A 20,332-nucleotide genomic window follows, 5' to 3' on the forward strand; every position below is an offset into this window, starting at 1 on the left:
AATTTTTGTCTTGCACACTATATATCAAAATAACTGTTGACACCTCTTAATGATGACCCAGATGTACCAAGGGAGGTCTAATATTTCCCTAGCATATTCCATGAATGCAGATGTTATTTTTCAGTTGATATTAGGAATTAATATTAACAATTCTTATCTATTGATATTAAGATTTTATTTTCCTTAAGACAGTCAGCAGGGAGCCTAATTCCCATTTGTTTTATTCTGCTACATTTCATGGCTTGTTTAGGTAAGCTTTTTTAAGGCTTTTTGCAGGTAAAGTGTGAGGAAATTAATTTGGTTTATTTTACAGAACCTAATAATTTTTTTACATGTTCTCAGTTTTTACATGTGCGAACACTATTAAATAGCTAAATATTATCCACAACTTTTACTCAAATGTTTTTTTTCAACTCATTTACGAAAAAACATGAGACCAAATATGGAGATCAAACCTTTGAGAAGATCACATCTTCTCAAGTTAAGTCTTGGTGATTCATGCATGGTATCTTCTATCAATTCCAAAAGTTTAATTTTAGGTAATATAACACAGACTCCCACAACTTCCATTGACATTTATCATTTATCAAATGCACTAATGATGTGAGCAATTCTGAAGGAGTGAAATCTGAATGCCCCCCAACTACATTAGCTTCTAATCCAAAAGGAAAGTTACCTTGCATAAGGTTGTGAGTACTACACATGACTTGTTTTTAATCTCTGTGCTATTGTACAAACTTGCTGTTTAGATGGAATAATGCATATTTTTTCCTGTACATAAATTGCAGTATCCTTTCTTTGAGGCTGGAAAGATTTGCACAAGGTCACAAAACTCAGTTCCCAGGAACTGGGGGTAACACCAGAACAACAGGCACACACTGCACGTCATAAAACATTTCTAAACATCCTCTAACGCTTCAATCCAGCACTTTGATTTCAGTAACAGAGGCCTTAAAGGACAGAGAACAGCATATCCCACACAGCAGAGTCAATGGCACATTGCAGACACTGCAATACCTAGATCCCTATGGCAGAAGCTCACTAGATATAAGTACACAAAAGCATTAAGAAACAGAACAAAGCGCAGGCTGCAAAAGGAAGGTGACAACCTAAAACTCTTTCTCATCCCACATCTGATGACTGGCCCATCCTTCAGTACAGAAACATAAACATTATAGGGACTTCAAAAAATACTTCATGTCTTTACAATGCCTATGCTCTCCAGCATCTGTACTCTTGTCATCCTTAAGCCCCAGTGTTTACAAAGGCAGCCCAGAAAATGAGAGAGACTGTGTCAAGAACAGTAGCACAGAGGTTTAAGAAAAGGTGAAAAGAAGGAATAAATACATCCTTCCTAGCCATAGAAGGTAACAAACAGAAATACCAAGCATCGGATAGGTGAAAAAGAAGAATGCCGCAACGTCAAGATTTTGAACAACTTTCCTTTCATCTCCATCAGATAAACAAGATAGAAATTTTATGTCTATGGTCCTTAGCAGCTAAGGACCCTTAACAGATACCACATATTTCTAATATATGCAGTTGCTTTTATCCTAAATACGAGCATTTCTAAGAAAGCTAAAGCTTCATTCTAATCAACAGACAAGCTGGACTGTCTTATTTTAAAAGATATATTGACACTAAGAGGCCGGAAAGAAATGAGAGCATTTAAAACTCCTTTTCAATGTCATTACTTGTGTTTTGTCAGAAGAAATTTAGCAAAGCAGCAGCTTCAGCTCATTCTAGACTTGCTTACTAGATATGCCACAACTGTCGTATGATCTGGACTGAAGCTGAGGTCTGGTCCAGTTCCTACTCCTGAAGAGTGAGGAGCTGGTACTCAATCACCTCTTTTTGCTCTCTAGGGAGACTAAGAAAGACCACTGTGCTCCTTAATCCCAAACTATAATTAGATGTGCCTTATGTAGACAATTCTTAATAGTGTGTTTGCATAACACATTTCTGTCTTCAGATTTTAAAAGATCACTCTGAAAAAGCCCCTGTCACTTAAGAATCAGTAAACATTGAGAGCTGATCATCTTTAAAGTGTTATCTTTACTTCATGTTAGCAACTCAATCCTAAGTAAGAGACGACCTTAGAGTGTTAACTTTCAAAGCTATAGAACAGCTTCCCTCACTAAGGATGAAACCCCAAGGCTGTCTATACTGATCTAAACCTAGGTAAATTCCCTCCTCAGGCTCAAGCTAAACCAAAGGAAATGGATTAATTGGGCAAAAATGTAACGCTAACAAGAAAAAAAGAAGTAACAGGACTATAACCAGACTGACTCCTGTAAGTGCTGCAGAAATTTCAGTACAAGGCAGAGGTCATGACCATGCAGCCAAGGAAATGTGGTGCCAGGACAGCCTTATATCCACCAGCATTACCAAGGACCCCATTCTCTGGCTATAGTTTCACACAGCCCCCTTTGGATGGCACATGCTGCAGGACTGTCAAGGGATGCAATCCCTTCCAGCCAGCTCCTTCCCCTCCCATGCAAGCAAACACAATAGAATCAGCTGTGCAAAGAACTGAACTGGAAAAGCAGCATGCATATTATTTTTTTCCCAGGTTAATACTGACACAATCATTTGTTCAAGGCACACAACACACACAAGTGTGTGTCAGTGCACAGACTCAATCACTGCCTGCCTTTTAACTCTTTCTGCAGCAAAGGAGAGTCAAGGCTATCCTATAGCCATTCATGTTACTAATCTCTGTGTTCACATGCACAAACTCTCCAGGTGGCAATGAACCCCCCAAAAAACCAAGGGAAAACCGTCAAATTGAAACAATTACAAATACTACCATGAGAATATTACAATTACTATAGTTTTGCTAAAATGTTGAGCATGTAAAAGGGAGAAAAAATTACTAGGATCTGCTTTCATCTGTGAACTTGCTGAGGACTCTAATTCATGATGCCATTAATGGTTGACATAAGCATCAAGGCTCTTGTCTAGCATATGACAATGTTCGTGGTTTTACCTGCTTTGTAAAACCTGTAATTTAGTTAAATACACACAAAAAACAAACATGTAGGAGGAAAAACGGAGAGGGAGCTCAACTGCTTAATAAGAAAAATATACAAGTTTGTTAAAGAAAAGTCAAAATTATTCTCAGATTTCTTAACTAGGTCAAACAACATTATTATCTGGTATAATTATGTTCAGTGGGATTCATTTACTCATGAATTTGCAATCAGTAACATAGTAGGAAGGATCTATACGGATTTTAAATATGCTTAATGGAAAACGAATGTCATTGCAGGACAGGATTAAGTAATTTTTTTCTGCTATTCTTTGCCATAAAAGCATAAGCCATTCTTTACTTTTAGCTGCCAGAGTTTGGAAGCTTCAAAACATGAAGCATTCTACAAAACTTCAGATGAGATCTGGAACCAGAAACCATACAACTTGCAACAGTTCAAAACTAAAAAAACGACTTTCATAAATTGCTTGAAAACAGTGAACATTATTCACTTGAAACAATATCCTGTTTGTTTGCTCTGATGTGAGCTACTGCTACGTGGGAAATCTGGGAGCAATGCAGTAAGGAAATCTTTGTTAAACAGTATTGTTTGGTTGCTAAGGCCACACCAAATTGTTTGGATAGTTGCAAGGAACAGTAAAACAATACAAAGGATAATTAGAAAGACAACACACTCCTAGGTCAAAAGGCAACACGCCCTGATGTATGCTAAATGAGAAACAAAAGTTGTTTCATGTTAAACACAAGTGTTTAGAACTAGGAAAAGTTGCTTAATACCCAAGTTGATAGTAAAGAATGCTACTATTTTATCATCCTGTTTCTCTCTGCATAGCCCAAATGCATCAAGCATTTGAGGATATAAAGTAGCATCCTATTTACCAATGAGACTATTCAGGGTTCAAACATGCAAAGCAGGTACTGAAAGGTAACGAATGCACCCCAGAGCCAGTGACAGTTGTTGTGGCTAATATAAAATGATAATTTTTAGCTTTCAGACTTTTTTTTTGGTACTACTTTACACTTAGCCAAGTGTTGGCACTTCATATGTGCTTTTTAAGTGGTTTTTGCTTTAACTGAAATTTGTGTTCAGTTGCCGCTGTGTCTCAGGAAGTTGGAATGGTTGGACTGACATCAGGTACCTCCCCTCTTTCCAGATACCTGAAAACACATTACTTTACAGCTTTTTAAAATAAGGTACCCAACTACAAAATAAGCATGCTGAACACAATCTTGAGGGGCCTCCACAGTTTTCATCAAGCAGATTATATTCTTGGCTGCTATTTCTAATTAATTGCTAAAGTAGTAGATAATTTTACAAGCCTCACATTTAGCAATTAAGCTTTTTACTGTTTTTTCTTGCAGCGCATGCACTTTCACAGGTACTTTGTACTTCCTGTGACACTTGTTGCAGAATAGAGCTTGCATGTCCAACTGACAATACCAAAATTCCCAAAGACTAAAAATATGTGTGGTTATTTAAAGGAAATTTTAATTAAGCTCCTTGCCTTCTACTCTGATAACATCTAGAACATCCTGCCTCACAGAAATGGTATTAATATACATGGAAACTTGTCTGTAGTAATTGTTAGAGTGTTTCATAACAACAAATCTTTAGCTATTTTACTAAAACAGTATTTTTTTCCTAAAAAGGATGTCAATGCTCAAAAGAGATGGCAATCTATCCAGAATCATCCCAACAAATTATGAATAGAGGCCAAATGTTAAACCTAGGTTTCTCATGTCCCTGATCAGAACCCTGCTTTTCAGAGCAACTTCTTCAATAAATGTATCATAACTTCACAATTCTAAAATTCCTGTTGATCATCAGGTTTCTACTGTTTCCAAAGTCTCCTTGCTCCTACCAGTGGAAAGAAAGTCTTATGACTTGAATGAAAGGAACGGTGAACAGCTTTATGAACACAACAAAATTCAACATACACTGCTCTAACAACAGATACACATTCCAGATCTTAGCCTCCAACCTAGAAGTAAGTACAAAGAAAGAGCCATTCTTCACTTAAATCTCTTGGATTTGCTTTCACAATAGCGATGGCAGGATGTAGTTTACCTGGGCTGCTGAAGCATGTGACAGCACAGCAGAGAACCAGGTCTACTTCACCGGTTTTTGTTCAAACCATGTAGCACTATTGATAGTGCATGAAGCCTGTCTGCAAGCTGGATTTATCCCTGCCTTACTTGCTCCAGCTGTACTGAATCCCTGCTGATGTCATGCACAGCCAATGCTGTGGCACACGTGGCTGGGTCCTTGGATCACCAGCGTCACACAAGTGCTGGACTCAGCAGTCTGCAGAATTAGCAGACACTTCTGCATTATACTGCATTTATCCTGATTTTCTCATTTATTTCATTAACATTTATTTACCAGCAAGATGGTACTAATCTTAAACTGTGATACCAGATACAATAAGAGAAAAAAGTTGCAAACCCATAAAATATATACTCATTTTAAGCACATCCGGTTTTATACAAATGCTATTCTGATTTTCTTAGTTGTGTAAATTATTCTCAATAATATGTTTAGATGGACCAAGAAACCAAGTTTCTGCTAGATGCCCTTTTCTGAGGAATTCTTAATAGGCCCTTAAAAAACATAATATGAATAATAATCTTGATACTGGTATGAAGCAGTCAATGCCAAGGGAGAGGCACAGCAGCCTCCTGACACCAGAGCAATGTCACTTGACAAGAGAATCTAAATAATGCGGACAAAATTCATAGTCTTTGACAGTAAAATTAAGTATCTATTAAGGGCCACTGACCACACTTTTTTGTAAAGTGTGATATCTAGATATTTCTTTGCTTTACATAATACACATGAACTGATTGGCAACACCACAAATACAAACACAGCAGTAGAAACTGAAATCAATTTGAGTACATTAGAATATACATGATCAAGAAAACAAACCTGCTCTTTCTCCCCTATTTCTCATAGCTTAGTCTGGATACATAGTTCCTGATGCACAATTTTCCTATTATTTTCGGTACAGATTACACAACTAATTCATCCAGCAACACCAGCTATGGAATTCTCTCTTCTTTCTCTGTGTTGGCAGTATATAGTTAATTTTCTCTGGAAGATGTTTAATGAAGATTTTGGCTTCATACATGTGTCCAATTACACAAATGAAGAAGAAGAACTATTATCTCATTAACAGAGACACAGACTAAGCCCAGAGTGCAAATTCTTACCTAATTTCTCTCAATTCTTTACTGGTTTTAATTGACTTTTATGTCAATAATTAAAACAGAAGTAGTAGTTCATACTTCTATAATGCATTTATGATATGCCCCATGATGATAAGATGAATGGATTACCACCCGTGAAATAGAAACAGGCTGATAAGTGGTTTCATTCAGTGTAAAGTTTGTAAAGCCAAGTCAAAGCTTTCAGTGAGAGGAAGTTTTATGTGTATTGATAACTTCCCCTCCACGTCTAAATTGGAACTTACATTTTACTTCTGCAGCAAAACACTTCCCTATTAACAACTTATCTAAGGAGTTTCAGATATGTTAAATTTCAGCCAAACTCTGGGACAAAGAAACATAAATGAATGTTGCAGTAATAAACAAAAGATAAATTAATTTCAGCAAGTAGTCCATTTACCATATGGTTGTAACATGAAGGATAGCCTGGGAGAGAATACAGGAAGCATTTTTGAGTTTATTATGGGAATTGGTGCTATGACAGCTGAGCTTTCATTTAGATGAAAAACATCCCCACAGAACAAAATCTTCACAGAAATCTTCTAAGTTTTATCATAAAGGTTATTTTTTTTTACCTCCAGCAAATATGAATATCCTTCCTTTAGGGAGAGTTAAAACTGAGAGAGCAGCTGTAAATTTGTCTAGTTACAGGTACTCTCATGAACTTGTTTTCTGCTCTCAAAGCCTCTGAAAACACAGGCAAGAACAGTAATAGAAACATTACTTGCCAACACAAAGACATAGCAGAAAGTCTAAGGCATAAAACCTTGTCTGGCAATATCTGGTTTTCTAGATATCTGAGCCAGATTATAATCCCTTAGAAGACGTGCTGCTACAGATTATCCTCAAATTTCGAGCTTTTACCTTATAACTTAGTAATTTAGTCCTTCCAGAGATTCAGTAGTCTTCTTCTCTACTGCTGTTAATATCTCTGGCACTTTCGTTCTCAAAATGTGATTTTTAGATTTTCATTTGGCATAAATTTCTAGAAATGCAATCAGTCTCCCACAAGAGAAAAAGCAAAAGAGAACAAATATTGCATCAAACTTAAAAGTGATTTTTTTGTCATTAAAAAATGCTCAAACCACACAAACCACAACTATTTCAGTTTAGAAGAAAATTTCTCCAGCATCTTTTCCACACCTGTAACCATTGTCTGGGACGTATGAGGGGAATTTCCCACGTGTCAAACACAAAAAAAGTCCTTGAAAGGTCTTTTTCCCCTTCTAAACTCGCCATTACTATAATCCTCTGGAGACTTTTTGCTGTATTCTCTGCCACATTTCTCCTTTTCCCCATCTTTGTACTAATATTCAGATGCTCTTTGAGGAAGCATTACAATGAGAACAAGGTATTCTTCTTGTCTAGCTGCTTTAATGGCTGAGCAAACTCTAACCAGCAAATATTTCAATTCCTGGACTTCATCTCTTAGTCTCTTCTCTACCTTGAAAAGTCAAAATAGGTATAGGATTTCTTACCTGAAAAGAAATCTGTTTCTCTAGAACAGATAGAAAGATAAAATGGACTAGAGATAAAATCAGGGAAATTATTTTTAAATACTTATTTTGCGTAAACTCACACACGTGAGAAAACTGGGCGATGAATTTCTCCAAGTGAATCCTACTGACTTTGCCATTATGGACTGTGGCAGTCATTCCTCTTACCTTTATACATAGGTGAGAAACAGCAATTCCACTAAACATTCTTTCTAAACCTCTATCTTCTGTAGAGCACCTGCTTCTCTACAGAACTGTGACTCAACAGGACAAACCACAGCCATGTACATAATGCACAATCACCTAATCAGATGGATAAGCATTTTTATTTACTGGAGCAGAACACAAAAATACTTTTATTAAGAAATTTAATGGTTGAAAAAGAGATCAGATCTGACATTTGGCATAGTGTGAGGATACCCAGGGCAGCAGTCAGAAATAGATTGTTAGCTGTTCCTGGGGTCCCTCTGTCCACTAAGAATGTTGGATTTGACAGCATCAAAGGGTGCTAAAAGTTACAGCTCCAAAGATACTGCTGAAGATCATGTGATCTCTAGTGCTGTGTAATTCTAATGTCGTGTCTGACAGCAGGACAGAATGTCCCATCTATGGCACAAGCAACTACCATGGCAAACAAGAAATTTAAAATTAAGTAATAACTTTTTTAAAAATCACGATGATGAATATAAGATAAATTTTGCATACATTTTTTTAATTCCTCAACAACACAACAGCTAGGAATAGAAATGTTTCCATGCTCTAAAACATGGGAAATACTGGCTGAAATTTCTACACACATATGCAACAAGCAATAATTTTGTGACTCATTTTACAGAGCCTTGGTATGGTAGACTATGCATGTAGATTATTATCAGACAGGAAAAAAGAAAAATTAAAAAATAATTCTGATTGCACAAGATGCCAAAAAAGCAAACCATACACAGTGGAAAACAATGTGATAGAACACAAAAACTGGAGGGGGAAGAGGAAATCAGTTTGAACTCAATTGTCTCAAGTCCTGCCCAGTCACTCTTGATTACGGCATGCCACCAGGATATCCTGGCCATTAAAGTGTCAGATCATAAAAAAATACAGTTTATGTAATTCTTTTCCTAGAACAACTGCCAGAATAGAAAACCTCGTCAGACAAAATACTTTAATTTAAAATAATATTTTTGAATTAAAAATAAATAATATTTTATTGAAATAAATGTTATTATTATAAATTTATTATTCATTAATAATTATTATTTAGACTTATTATTATAAATTTATTTATTATTAAAATAAATAATATTAAAATAATATTTTGAATCTCACAGAAAGCCTTACTTAGAAAGAAGCAAGATTTAATTAACAGCATACTTCCAAACACTAATTTATTTAACATGCTTTGTCTCACTGTCAGAAAGCAGCTCTCATGCAAGATTAGCTTCAAAGAATGTTTAGCATAAGTCTCATCTGTCCATAATCTAAACATAATCCATCACATTTGGAAGCAGGATAATGGCAGGAATGTAAAGGTTCAGGGCTGTAAGTTAAATTCCCAACAGTAGTTTTTAGATATGCTCTTACTGTCCTGACATTTCATACAACTGTAGTCTTCAATTCAATTTTAAGCTGCACATAAAAATAAAGTAAGTTAGACTTTAATACATGGATTTCTTCTCGAAAACAGTTCTGTAATCAAGTTGCAAACTTCTCAGAGAATTTCTCATAGAAACAATACCACCCACCCCAAGCACCTGCTATCTACAGTCTTCTCTCCTTAATTGTGAAGATTAACATGCCCTTAACTGTCAAACTACTGTCAAACTACTTTGCACAGTACAAGCAAAGAACGTAGGTATCCACCCTGGTATCTCAGCTTCCTTCAAAATACTGAACTTTAACAAATGAGCATATAGAACTACAAACATTCACTCATTTACAAATTTTGGGTTCCCTCAAAAGAATAACCACATAAGTATAAAAAGAAAGACTAAACTTGTTTCTTTACTTCCTATCCTCCTTACCATTGGGCTTTTTACAGCATAGCACTGCATACTTTCATTAACAATGCAAATACAGAAGCAATTCTATTCCAGTAGGTCTTGCAAAAAAAAAAACCAAAAAAAAAAACCAAAACCTTACAGTATTAATTTTAAAGGGCAATAGCTGATGTTTATTTTTTATTTAACTTTATTTCTTTAACAGGAGTAAAGACATCAACTTCCAACTGAATATGAAGAGCAAAGACAGAATTGCATAACACTGGCTTGCTCTGTTAGTTCTTCTGATCCACCTGCACTTTGGAAAATGTAAAGTGAGCCCAACTAAGTCTGAGCCAGCAGTAATCCCTGCTTTTCATGCCTATAAGTTCAGGGTCATCACAATAGTATACAATAGTCTATATACTATACAGCACAATATTAGTCAGTTACCATGCTTTTAGATGGTATGTGCATACATGTAATAGCCGAGAGGCCATAACTCATTAGCGTTATTTCTCCTTCAGTTCTATCTCCTGGAGTTTTTTTATTATTTAGAAGAATTTTCCAAGAGGGAATGCAGATTCTTACAGAGCAAATTTAAGCTTGCTGAGGGCAAGCAGTTTGGCTTCTCATCATTCCCTCTCCTGGCCAATGGATGCCATTTGAGAACCACATACTGATGGTGAACTTGTCAAGCAACAGGGAAGGGCGCACTGGTAAATTTGCATGCACTCATGACCTTTCTGATTGGCACAGAAAATGTGCCCTGCTCAGCCCATGGGGTAAGGGAAGTGAGGCAGAGAACAGAACATTTAATGCTAAGAGAAAAAGACATTTTTGCCATCAAATTGAAGGCTGCATCAGACTGGAAATACACTGATGCTCTGAATCCTCTGTTAAGCATAAGCTAACAAAAGCAATAAAATTTTATTAATGCTTGGCTAAGTGATGTTAGACTAGAAATCAGAAAGGAGGCAAAGCCAGCAGTGGAAAGAAAAATACACTAGTCAGGCCGAGGGAGTGAAAGAGTAGGAAGAGAAGGAAAGAGAATTTTATTCACCAGTGTTTATTCCAGATTTCCTTATACACTGTTCTGTAAGTTACAGAAGCACACATTTCCACAGCAATGATGACAGCAAACCTACTTTAAATAAAGAATTAATTTCCATAGTATGCTAACTACACAAAGAGAAAGAAAAACACAAACTGGATATAAAGTTTTAAGAAGTAGCATTTAAAATCTAAAATTTAGGCAAGGATGTAGCAGCAAAGGAATACACATAAATAGAGGGCACACAGACTTCACTCTGAAGTTGTCACTGCGAATGTATCACCTGTGATGATGTTTCATTTCCTTTCAATATATGAAACTATACGTATACACCACACACAAAAAATGCATCCTGTAGCAAGGTCAAAGCAACCACAGGCATGCCTTTGTTAACCAGCAAACAGAAACTTAAATACCTTATCTCATCTTTCCTAATCCACAGTTCTCTAGAAAAACAAAACTTCACGTCCTCAGTTTGCAGACTTAAGGATATAAAAAACTCTATTGGTCCGCTGTACTTGAAGAAAAAACAATGTCAAAATGCTCAACGAATTTATGCTTAATCTTATTTCCAAATAGACTGTCAGAAGCCAGCAGCTTTTGCAAAGAGGTCTCTCGCAGAGGACAACCCAAGGAAGTTTGTTTAACCTTCTTTCCCTTTGCTGCCTCCTTATTCTTTCTTTGTGAGAAGAGGGCAATTCCAGCTCCCAGTTCAAAGAGGAAAATACTTTTCCGCATTATCCTCATTATGCTCATTATCCTCAATTATCCTCATTAATGTCAAATTGATACCTTTCCTGAGTAAATGCAAGAAAGTAATGAATGCTGGCAGTTTTGCTCTAAAACATTATTTCAGAAAACGACTCTGGAACATCAGGTATAAAGTAACCAAGAACTTCAAATAATGTATCATTAAAAACCAAGAAAGCAAAAAAAAAGACCTGAAAACAATACATTAGGCCAGGCTGGATCCACTTACAGAGCACATTCAGGTCTTTGTAAATAACTATCTAGTGAAGTGCTCAGAAATATTGTAATAGTATTTCTGATGCCAAGGTGTGTTTTGAAAATTGAAGTGTTAGGTATATATACACAAGGATTAAAAAAGCAAAGAAGAGAATAAACAAATACAATCGAGCACTGGAATACTCTCAAGCATACACAAATCAGTGATAGAAAATGTCTCATGCATTAAATATCAATTTCAGAAAAGAACAACTGTTCTGTGCTCTGATTCTGTCAGTACTGCCTGGTAATCCTCCATATGAACATATGAGCTGAGAAGGAAAATAAACTAGACTAACTCAATCTGCTACATTTAACACAAACATGTCATAAGCAGAAAAACAGAAAAAGTGAAACCAACATTTTCAAAAGCATATTCTTACAGTAATTTTGCTGAGGAATAAAAAAACCCACTTGCCCCACCCCCCCCCCTCCCATCCAGATAACTACCTAAATTAACTCTAAAAAAAACCACCAAAAACAAACAAACAAAACAAAACAAAAAACAAAAAAAACCCAAAAACTGATCATTTCCCTGAATAAAATTTTCTGTCCTGCACTCAAGGAATCAGCTCTTCTGAAAATTCAGTTCCAATGGGTTTAAATTCCAGTTGATATTACTGAGGAGTTGTTAGTACATAGGAGAGACTGACTTTTTCAACTACAACATGAATTTCCTTGTTAAGGCATACACATATCTTATAATGCTGTTTTAAGTCATGTTACTAAATTAGGTGTATTTAGTTGTCGTTTTTTTCAATTTATCAAATGTGGTCTTCTGAGCCAAGTCCTTCCATTCATCAAATTCTACAGAAAAGAGCAGTGTTAGCTGCTTAATTTATTGATAGTCTGGGATATCTATTTTCTTCAGAAAAAAAGTCTGATGAATACAAAAATTAACAAATATACAGAAAATTTAGGATTGTTCACTAGGACACTTATCCAAATTTGCTTTGCATGTGTGAATTAGTGTGGGTATTGTTTTTTGAGGTTCCTGAGTGCTTTTTAAGTCTTTAACAGCAAAAGGTAGTGCTGAATTCACATGAGACCCTTGTTAGCAACTTTTTTTTTTAAAGAATAAGCATGAGATGCTTGTATTTCTAATCAGACTTTCTGGCTAAATTTATCTATGCTTACTGCAAATAAAAGTCAACTAAATTAGGAAGAATCCCAAGTTGTGCAATTCCTTAGGGAAACAGATGACAGCCTTCAGGGCTTTAAGTCCTCACACAAAGCGCAAGGGCATAGCACAAACCTGGCAGAAAAAAATCCCACCCAGCAAGCACATAGCCAGCACTCAAGCTGGACTTCTATAAGAAGACAATACAAGTGCCATGCAGAACTATTCTTAGCCACCATAAACACACCAAGGTTTCAGAGCTAACAGCTTCTTTGTCAGCTTCATGGGAGGAGACTAGTTACATCTGAAATAAAAATAGGTTGTCATATGCTTGTCCATGGAACTCCAAAATACATGGCTAAATTGGTCATTTAAAAGATTTGAGCTGTGTGTATTGATATCATAAGGAAAAAAAAAAACAACCCTGTTTTTCACCAACCTTCCTCAACTTTTATTTTTATTTTTATCTGATTCTAATTTACTTCAAAAAGTAGTTTGCTCTTTCCACAGTAGGAACCTTTGTCTGGTTTCAATACATTCTTTTAAGCTCCAAAAATCATTGCAGAGAATTTTAAGTGAGAGGCTGAGACTGGTATGAATGGCAAGTTCTGGCTGTGGGGGCACCAGGGAACGTGGGGCTTTCAGCATGGCTCACATGAACAGCACCTGGCTGAGTGGGTACGCAGATCCCCCTGCACTTCCACAACACACCCAGATCCAGAGACAAAGAATCATGTAATGACGCACACAAGTGGGACAGGATGGGCACACTGAACAGTGCCATTACTGCTCCAAAATCTGCTGCCAACTGAAAAGGAGCCCAGGACATGTGGAGAATGTTACACCTGGCATTCTTGGCTCCCATACCATGACCATAGATTACAGATGTAATAGCTTGACACAAGCACCGTGGTGCCTTTTTGCTGGACAAGCACCTTGAGCACCCCCATCCTAGGGCCTGGCTGCTGGGTGGACACATGCGCTTTGCTCCCCTCAGTTCACATTTTAAGTAACATCTGCTTTCCCTGTTAAAAGGTCTCACATTTACATCTGGTACATGGTTTATACAATGTTGCAGCAGTATTTCCTACACAGTTGTGTGATAAAAATTAAATAGTAGGTTTCATATTTGTGTAGGAAGACATGGAAAATACTCACAGTCTATCAGCAAAGTAACAGATATGCCAGCCTACAAGCTGATGGACAGGGATAAAAACATATTTATACATAAATCCATATTTTAAAGGGCGGTTTGTAAGGAGGTGATACAAGTGTGTCATAGCTACATTCAGATCTGCAGTCATTCAAGTACTGAGGCTTGAAAAGGACCTAAGTATCTATCTGCATGTGCTGACACCAACTATGGCTAGCCAATAATAACAGCAGTATTTGCATGGTATTTAGAAGACTACACGGTTCATGACAAATACAAGAATGAGGAATATAAATGAAAAAATATAAGAAATTATTAAGTTTCTGCTTTAAGAACTCTCCAATGTTCATCCCTCTTTAGGAAGAGAGGGTGAAACTTCCTGTAGAGGGTATCACAAAATACATAATGGTCTGATAATCTGTAGGGCTCCTTACTCCTGCTACATTTAAAAAAAAAAAAAAAAAAAAAAATATTAGGTCACTTAGGTTTCCAACCAGAATTAGTACAGACAGGTAGTCAATGCTGCCATCTCTCAAGTTGCTTTATATAAATATATTGGCAGCATTATTTTTAAAATGGGGCAATATCTCCTTCATTCTTGCTCAGGTATTGTATTAACAAAACAGTTGCCGAGTTATTCCCACTTAACCCTGGAAATCTTAGACTCTCTGATCAAGGTTTTGGAGCTTAAACTTCCTCAGTATTTTGAGGTCACACAGGCAAATTCTGTATCTATTCTAATAAAACATTACTTCATCAATCACTCTCCAGCAATAAAACACAGATGAGATGAACAACTGACCAGCTTCTGGGGGGAACAGAAGCAGAGATGCAGTTTAGCCACAGTGGGATCGAGCAGCTCAGTCACGGGTTAGGGCCTCAAGGCAGGGAGCACTCCAGGCCTGACATCTGGAAGGAGACCAAATGCAAACCACGGAACGATAACAAGCTCTGGCCTCTGCCAAGCTACACTCTTGGCCAGTGACCTGGAAATGTGAGTTTCACATCCAGAGCTCATCACTCATCTTTTTCCCTCAGGATATGGTATTTAAGTTTGTGTGGTCACATATTAACACCACCATAAAACACCGACATTTTAATCATGTCGGGATGGCACAACTGCACCTCGTGGGTCTCTGTCACCCCTCTCCATCCCCAAATAGCTAAAACTATCCAATATTCACAATCGCTTTCTGGCAGTCAGTTTTAGTAACCTCAGTCTTAAAACTGCAAACAATTCCCAAAGACTTAACATCATTTTTCTCAATACAATTAGGTAGACAGTCTCAGTGGAAGTAAGCAAGCAGAAAAGAAATACAAAGCCTTGAGAAAAAAACTACAAATGTGCAAGACCATATGTTAAAAAAAAAACAGTATCTAAATTAAAGTTAAACAAGAACACAGCACTTCCTCACTTCAGGTTTTCAGACTAAGAAGTGCAGTGCATACTTTTTTTTTTTTTTAATTTGAAAACTTGCATCTACAACAAGACACCACTTTGGCACACCAAGATTGACTTTTAGTGATGCTGAACTTCAGCTTCAGTGTGCTTCAGAAAGGTTTTGTGCTCAACTGTAGCATAATTCACATACTTTACCACATTTTAGATAGTGAAGTCCTACAGCTTTGCTTCAAGTAATATAGAACCAATACCAAGGACCTCCCAGGCCCTGTCCTGCCATCCTCTCCCCTGCTTGATTAAACACATTATGTTCTTGTTTTCCTTGTCTTCTCCAAGATGAGCACTCCAGTTTTCCAGTTACAATAACGTCTTTAGGGATAACGTGACCATAAAAGATAGGAATAAACTACATATTAAAAATAAATATATAAGTAAAAATTATTCAAAAAAACTTTTGAGCAATACTACAGTGATAGATACTAGGAAAAATTCTAACAGTGAAAACACTTTCCTTTTGGTCACCTTTTGCCATATTTGTGAAACTTGGGGGTTGCCCATAGTTTTTTTAGGTAGTTCTTTCACAATTAGTGATACACTTTTTATTTTTCCTGTGGAATAGGAATTGTAACTTGAAGTACTCTTTCAAGGGTTTTTTAATAATTATTTAAGAATGTAAAAAGAGAAAAAGAATGCAAAATCTTTCCCATCTATGCACTTCTGCTAGGTTATTTCTAAGTTTTAGATTCCTCTTTTCTTTTTTCCTACTCAGTTACTTTCTGAAGAGAGAAGTTTAAAGATAAAAATACCCCTACAAGCAGAACAATGTATGATTCTACTTTAATATCCCCAGTTTAGTCTATCATGGGTTTCTGGACACAGAGTTTAAACAGCTACTAAAAAAACTTTGAACTTTTTAGCCAAACCTCAGTAGACCTGGGTTAGCTTCCTCCTTTCTTCACTTTGCTGTCATAAAAACGAAGTGCCAGTTGACAGCCTCTCTTTTTTCAGGACAAGACCTCATTTGTAGCTGAAAGAACAGTAAAAATCTGGTGATATTTGGCCCAGCTGCTATGTCCTGCTGACAGCCAGCACAAAGCAAGATGTTGGAGAGAAAAGGGAGGCAGGTTTCCACTGAGATGTCAGGCACACGATTTTCTAAGCCCAACATGGGCTGCACTAAGCTGCTGAGTTGTTATGACCACTGACCCCAGCACCCTCACAAACACCACTGCTCCTAACCTGAAGATCTTCAGTTCTAGTTCAGCAGCGTGAACAAAGGCAGTGAACAGGGATGACGAATAAAAGAAGCCAATGGAAGAAAATTAACAACCCCCAGAGCTACTTACACTGCTTTGATAGCACTGTGAATCTAACAATTCTTTCAAATATCCATTCATTAGTTAGCATTGATCTGCAAGGGCTTAAGGCACTCATACATTTTTCTAGACCACCATTCTTGTCTGTACCAGTTGTCTGCAAAGAAAACTTCAAAAAATAAAGTTGAAAATATCCCCAAATCACATGCCAGCTGTGCCTGATGGGCAGAAGCACAGGAGTTATTTATACCTCCCATGCTGTGCTTTCGTAAGATCTCTACAAAATTAATTGCTTCTAGAACTTAAACGAATTCTTAAGCAAGAAACCTATAAATATTAATGTTTTAAATTAAAAATTTTATTTTTGAGGATTGAAATTGTTTTTTAAACTCTTAGCAGTCAGTTTCTGAGGCTACATTTACTCTTTCTTTCCTCTGGATTTTCAAATTCTTGATTCTTAGGAGAAGAATGAGAAAAGGCAAAGAGTGAGGAAAATGTTTCATATATGCCTGTTGTTTTCTACTACTACTACTTTGAAAGTGTTCAAAATATATATACATACACATTCATTAGAAGAATTTGTTCTGAACTGAGTAAAATCTGTCCTCTACATCACGCTTGTTTTTTCTAACTACACCTACTTAGGGCATCAAATTAAAATTCTGATTAAAATTAATTAAAGAATCATAAACCATGTAATTCTGTAACTGTACTGAAACATTTTCCACATCTAGCTTTTTGACCATCACTGTATTTTAAGTACTTCTAGATCAGTCTATGAGAGAGTCCTGGATTCATCTAATGAGAGTTATCAATGGAAACCAAATGATTATTTCTTTCTATACCTTAAATTTCCAACAATTACTATCCTAATATTAAAAGCAGTTAAAACAAAGCAATTCTATGCCTCAACATTTATTTTCTTCTGTTATTGCAGCTTGATAGTCTATTACACACATCATGTTTCACTGAACTGTCCTGAAATCTCTCACAAAATGTAGTTTCCACCAGACCTACTAATGTAACCTTTGCTTGTGATGTTCACACAGGCAACTGGGAATGTCAAGAGTTCAAAAACTTAATTCTTATTTACAGTAGCATGGCCCAGTTCCTTTTTGGTTCCAAGTGTCCTTTCTGATTTAGAATGGCCTTTTCCTCTTTAAATTGACCCTTTATTTTGCACTGTACCTAATAGAATTTAACAGTTCCCTTTGACTAGCATCATTACTCTTTGCATGATGGAAAGGAATGAGGAAGAATATTTACTTCTATAAAGCAGAAAACTTCTAACTACATGTACACAGGATATAATATAGCAAACAAAAGTTGGCAATCACCTTTCCAAAGAAATAAATGTTATGTCAGTTATCTCTTAAATGCTATTAAACCCCTAATGCCTAAACCTTTCCTCTAAACCTTCCCCCTTCAAATACAAAAGCATCAGTGTGAAAAAAAAAAAAAAAAAAAAAGTCAGCAGAAATGGGGTATTTGATATGGCTTGTTGCAATTGGTTTATCTGGAGCTTTCCTGAAGTCCGTGCAGAGCGTGCAGTTTATTCCAGCAACAGTAGCTGACAGAGTGGTTTGCATTTGGTGCACTTTCTCCTTTCAACAGCATTCTCTTCTGCAATTTGAATCTTTACAGAATCTAGTTACTGGTTTAGCAGAAAGTCTATCACTTTCATAGAAAGAATTTCCCAAAGGGAAGCTCATGTCTGATGAAGATAAATAATGTATATCCCAACATACAATGTACTTCCTACAACACAAGCATTTTATTAAAAATTAATACAAAGAACTTCACACGAAACAATTCTCAAAAAAATTTTTGTTTTAAATAACAGTTCAGTATTTTCCATCTTTATATGCAAAGTAGCCCAAAGCAACGCCCAAAACATCATTACAACTGGTAAAAATCTGGATACATACACTTCCCTAATGAGCTTCCATGCTCCAATGCCCAATTTACATGGAAGGTGTTACAGTAGAGACTGCTGACATCAAACAGGTAAGGCAGGCAAAAAGTATACATGTAGGTATGAATGCTTAGCAAGACTGGAAGATAGACCAACCCCAAAATACCCCCCAAAAACCCCCACACATCTTCAGTCATACAGAAGAAAAATGAGCAAATATAAAAAGGCTTCTATGCAAAAGACAGGAAAGCAAGACTGAAAGATCCAGCAGAGCCGAGACATCCATACATGCCCACCAAGAAAGGCAGGCAGCCTCTCACTGCTAGGCAGCTGATCCTGAACATTCTGTTACAGGAGCCTCAACATCCACCCTCCCTCCCTTGAGATCGTTCACTTATGTATGCTGAGTATTCTTCAGCTTCAGGGTGGTACTTGGCTTTGATTAGTTTGGATGTCACTCTTACAGCCCTGTTATCTTCTTCCAGCCTACATCCACTTATAGATCTTGTTGTTCCAAACTTACTGAGAAACAAAGAAAGAAGGAAGGGGGAAAAAATACCCCACCCAATCTTCTCTTTACATAGTGAATTTTACTACGTAGAATGTTACTAGCACCTCATATAATGGAATATATGCCAACACCATGTATCAGGAAATGCAATGACTCATTATGTGACTCAAGATGTACCACACAAGGGACCATCATCAAAGGCCACAGAAGTTCATCAACAGAGCCAAATATGAAGGTCACACTCCACAATACATTAATACATCGATACATTCACACTGTATTGGGCAATTAACTACTAACAGAAACTTGCTTTTCCCCTGACAACTTAAAGACTGGGGAAAGGTCATCATATGTCTCTTCTACAGGAAAAAAAAATTGTTGCTCTAGTAGTACAGGGGCATGTAACTATATTTACCAACACAAATTACACTTAGATGCTTTTTTTTTCAAAAAAGCATAATTTAGTAGCTTCTTCAAAACTTAACACATTTGGATTCATCTTTCATTGAAAAAAATCACTTTTCAATATGTCAAAACAATTTTGGAAGATATAATCATAAAGAAAAATTGTTACATTTTCTAGAAAGAGCATATCATGTTTCAGCATACAAGGCAACACTACTAACTTACGTGATCCTTTGAACTCAAGGTTATATTAAAGAAAAAGTTTCCTACAAAAAAGACAGAGCATATTATTGTTTGGGTTGCCTAACACTAGAGAAATAAAGTTAATACCCAACTTAATATTGCACTTATATAATAATTATTCTTTTAGAAGGCACCAAAAATAGTATCTCAAGAAAACAGGATTTCTCTATGTTGTGAAGTACTACTGGTTTTTCCACCAGAATATAAAAGCTGTGTTAAAAATTCTCTAGAGCACTGCAGTGCCACTAATAACTCTTAGCCCAAAGGACAGTCTGGAACAGAAGCAATCATGTAACGTCTCAGACAATATTTTTTCCTCAGGCTTTATTTTTCTTTGCTGTTTAACATTTAATGGGAAAACAAGTTGAAATTTATCATATAATAATGACTTCTAATATGTTAAAAGCTGATGCTTTTATCACTTTTAAGAAGTATAATCCACTAGAAAACTGCCACAGAAGCAGCAAATCTGCGGTTTTGCTAAAAAGCCACGCACACCTTTACAAATACTCTACCTCACCC

General features: G+C 36.4%; 1 protein-coding gene across 21 annotated transcripts in view; it reads right to left on the bottom strand.

Moving 5' to 3' along the window:
* The window catches only part of FRYL (FRY like transcription coactivator), a 165,107-nt gene that overhangs the window by 93,371 nt on the left and 51,404 nt on the right, over positions 1 to 20,332 (bottom strand). The window lies entirely within an intron of this gene.

The sequence above is a fragment of the Cyanistes caeruleus genome, chromosome 5, assembly GCF_971803275.1.
Source record: "Cyanistes caeruleus chromosome 5, bCyaCae1.hap1.1, whole genome shotgun sequence".
Lineage (NCBI taxonomy): Eukaryota > Metazoa > Chordata > Aves > Passeriformes > Paridae > Cyanistes > Cyanistes caeruleus.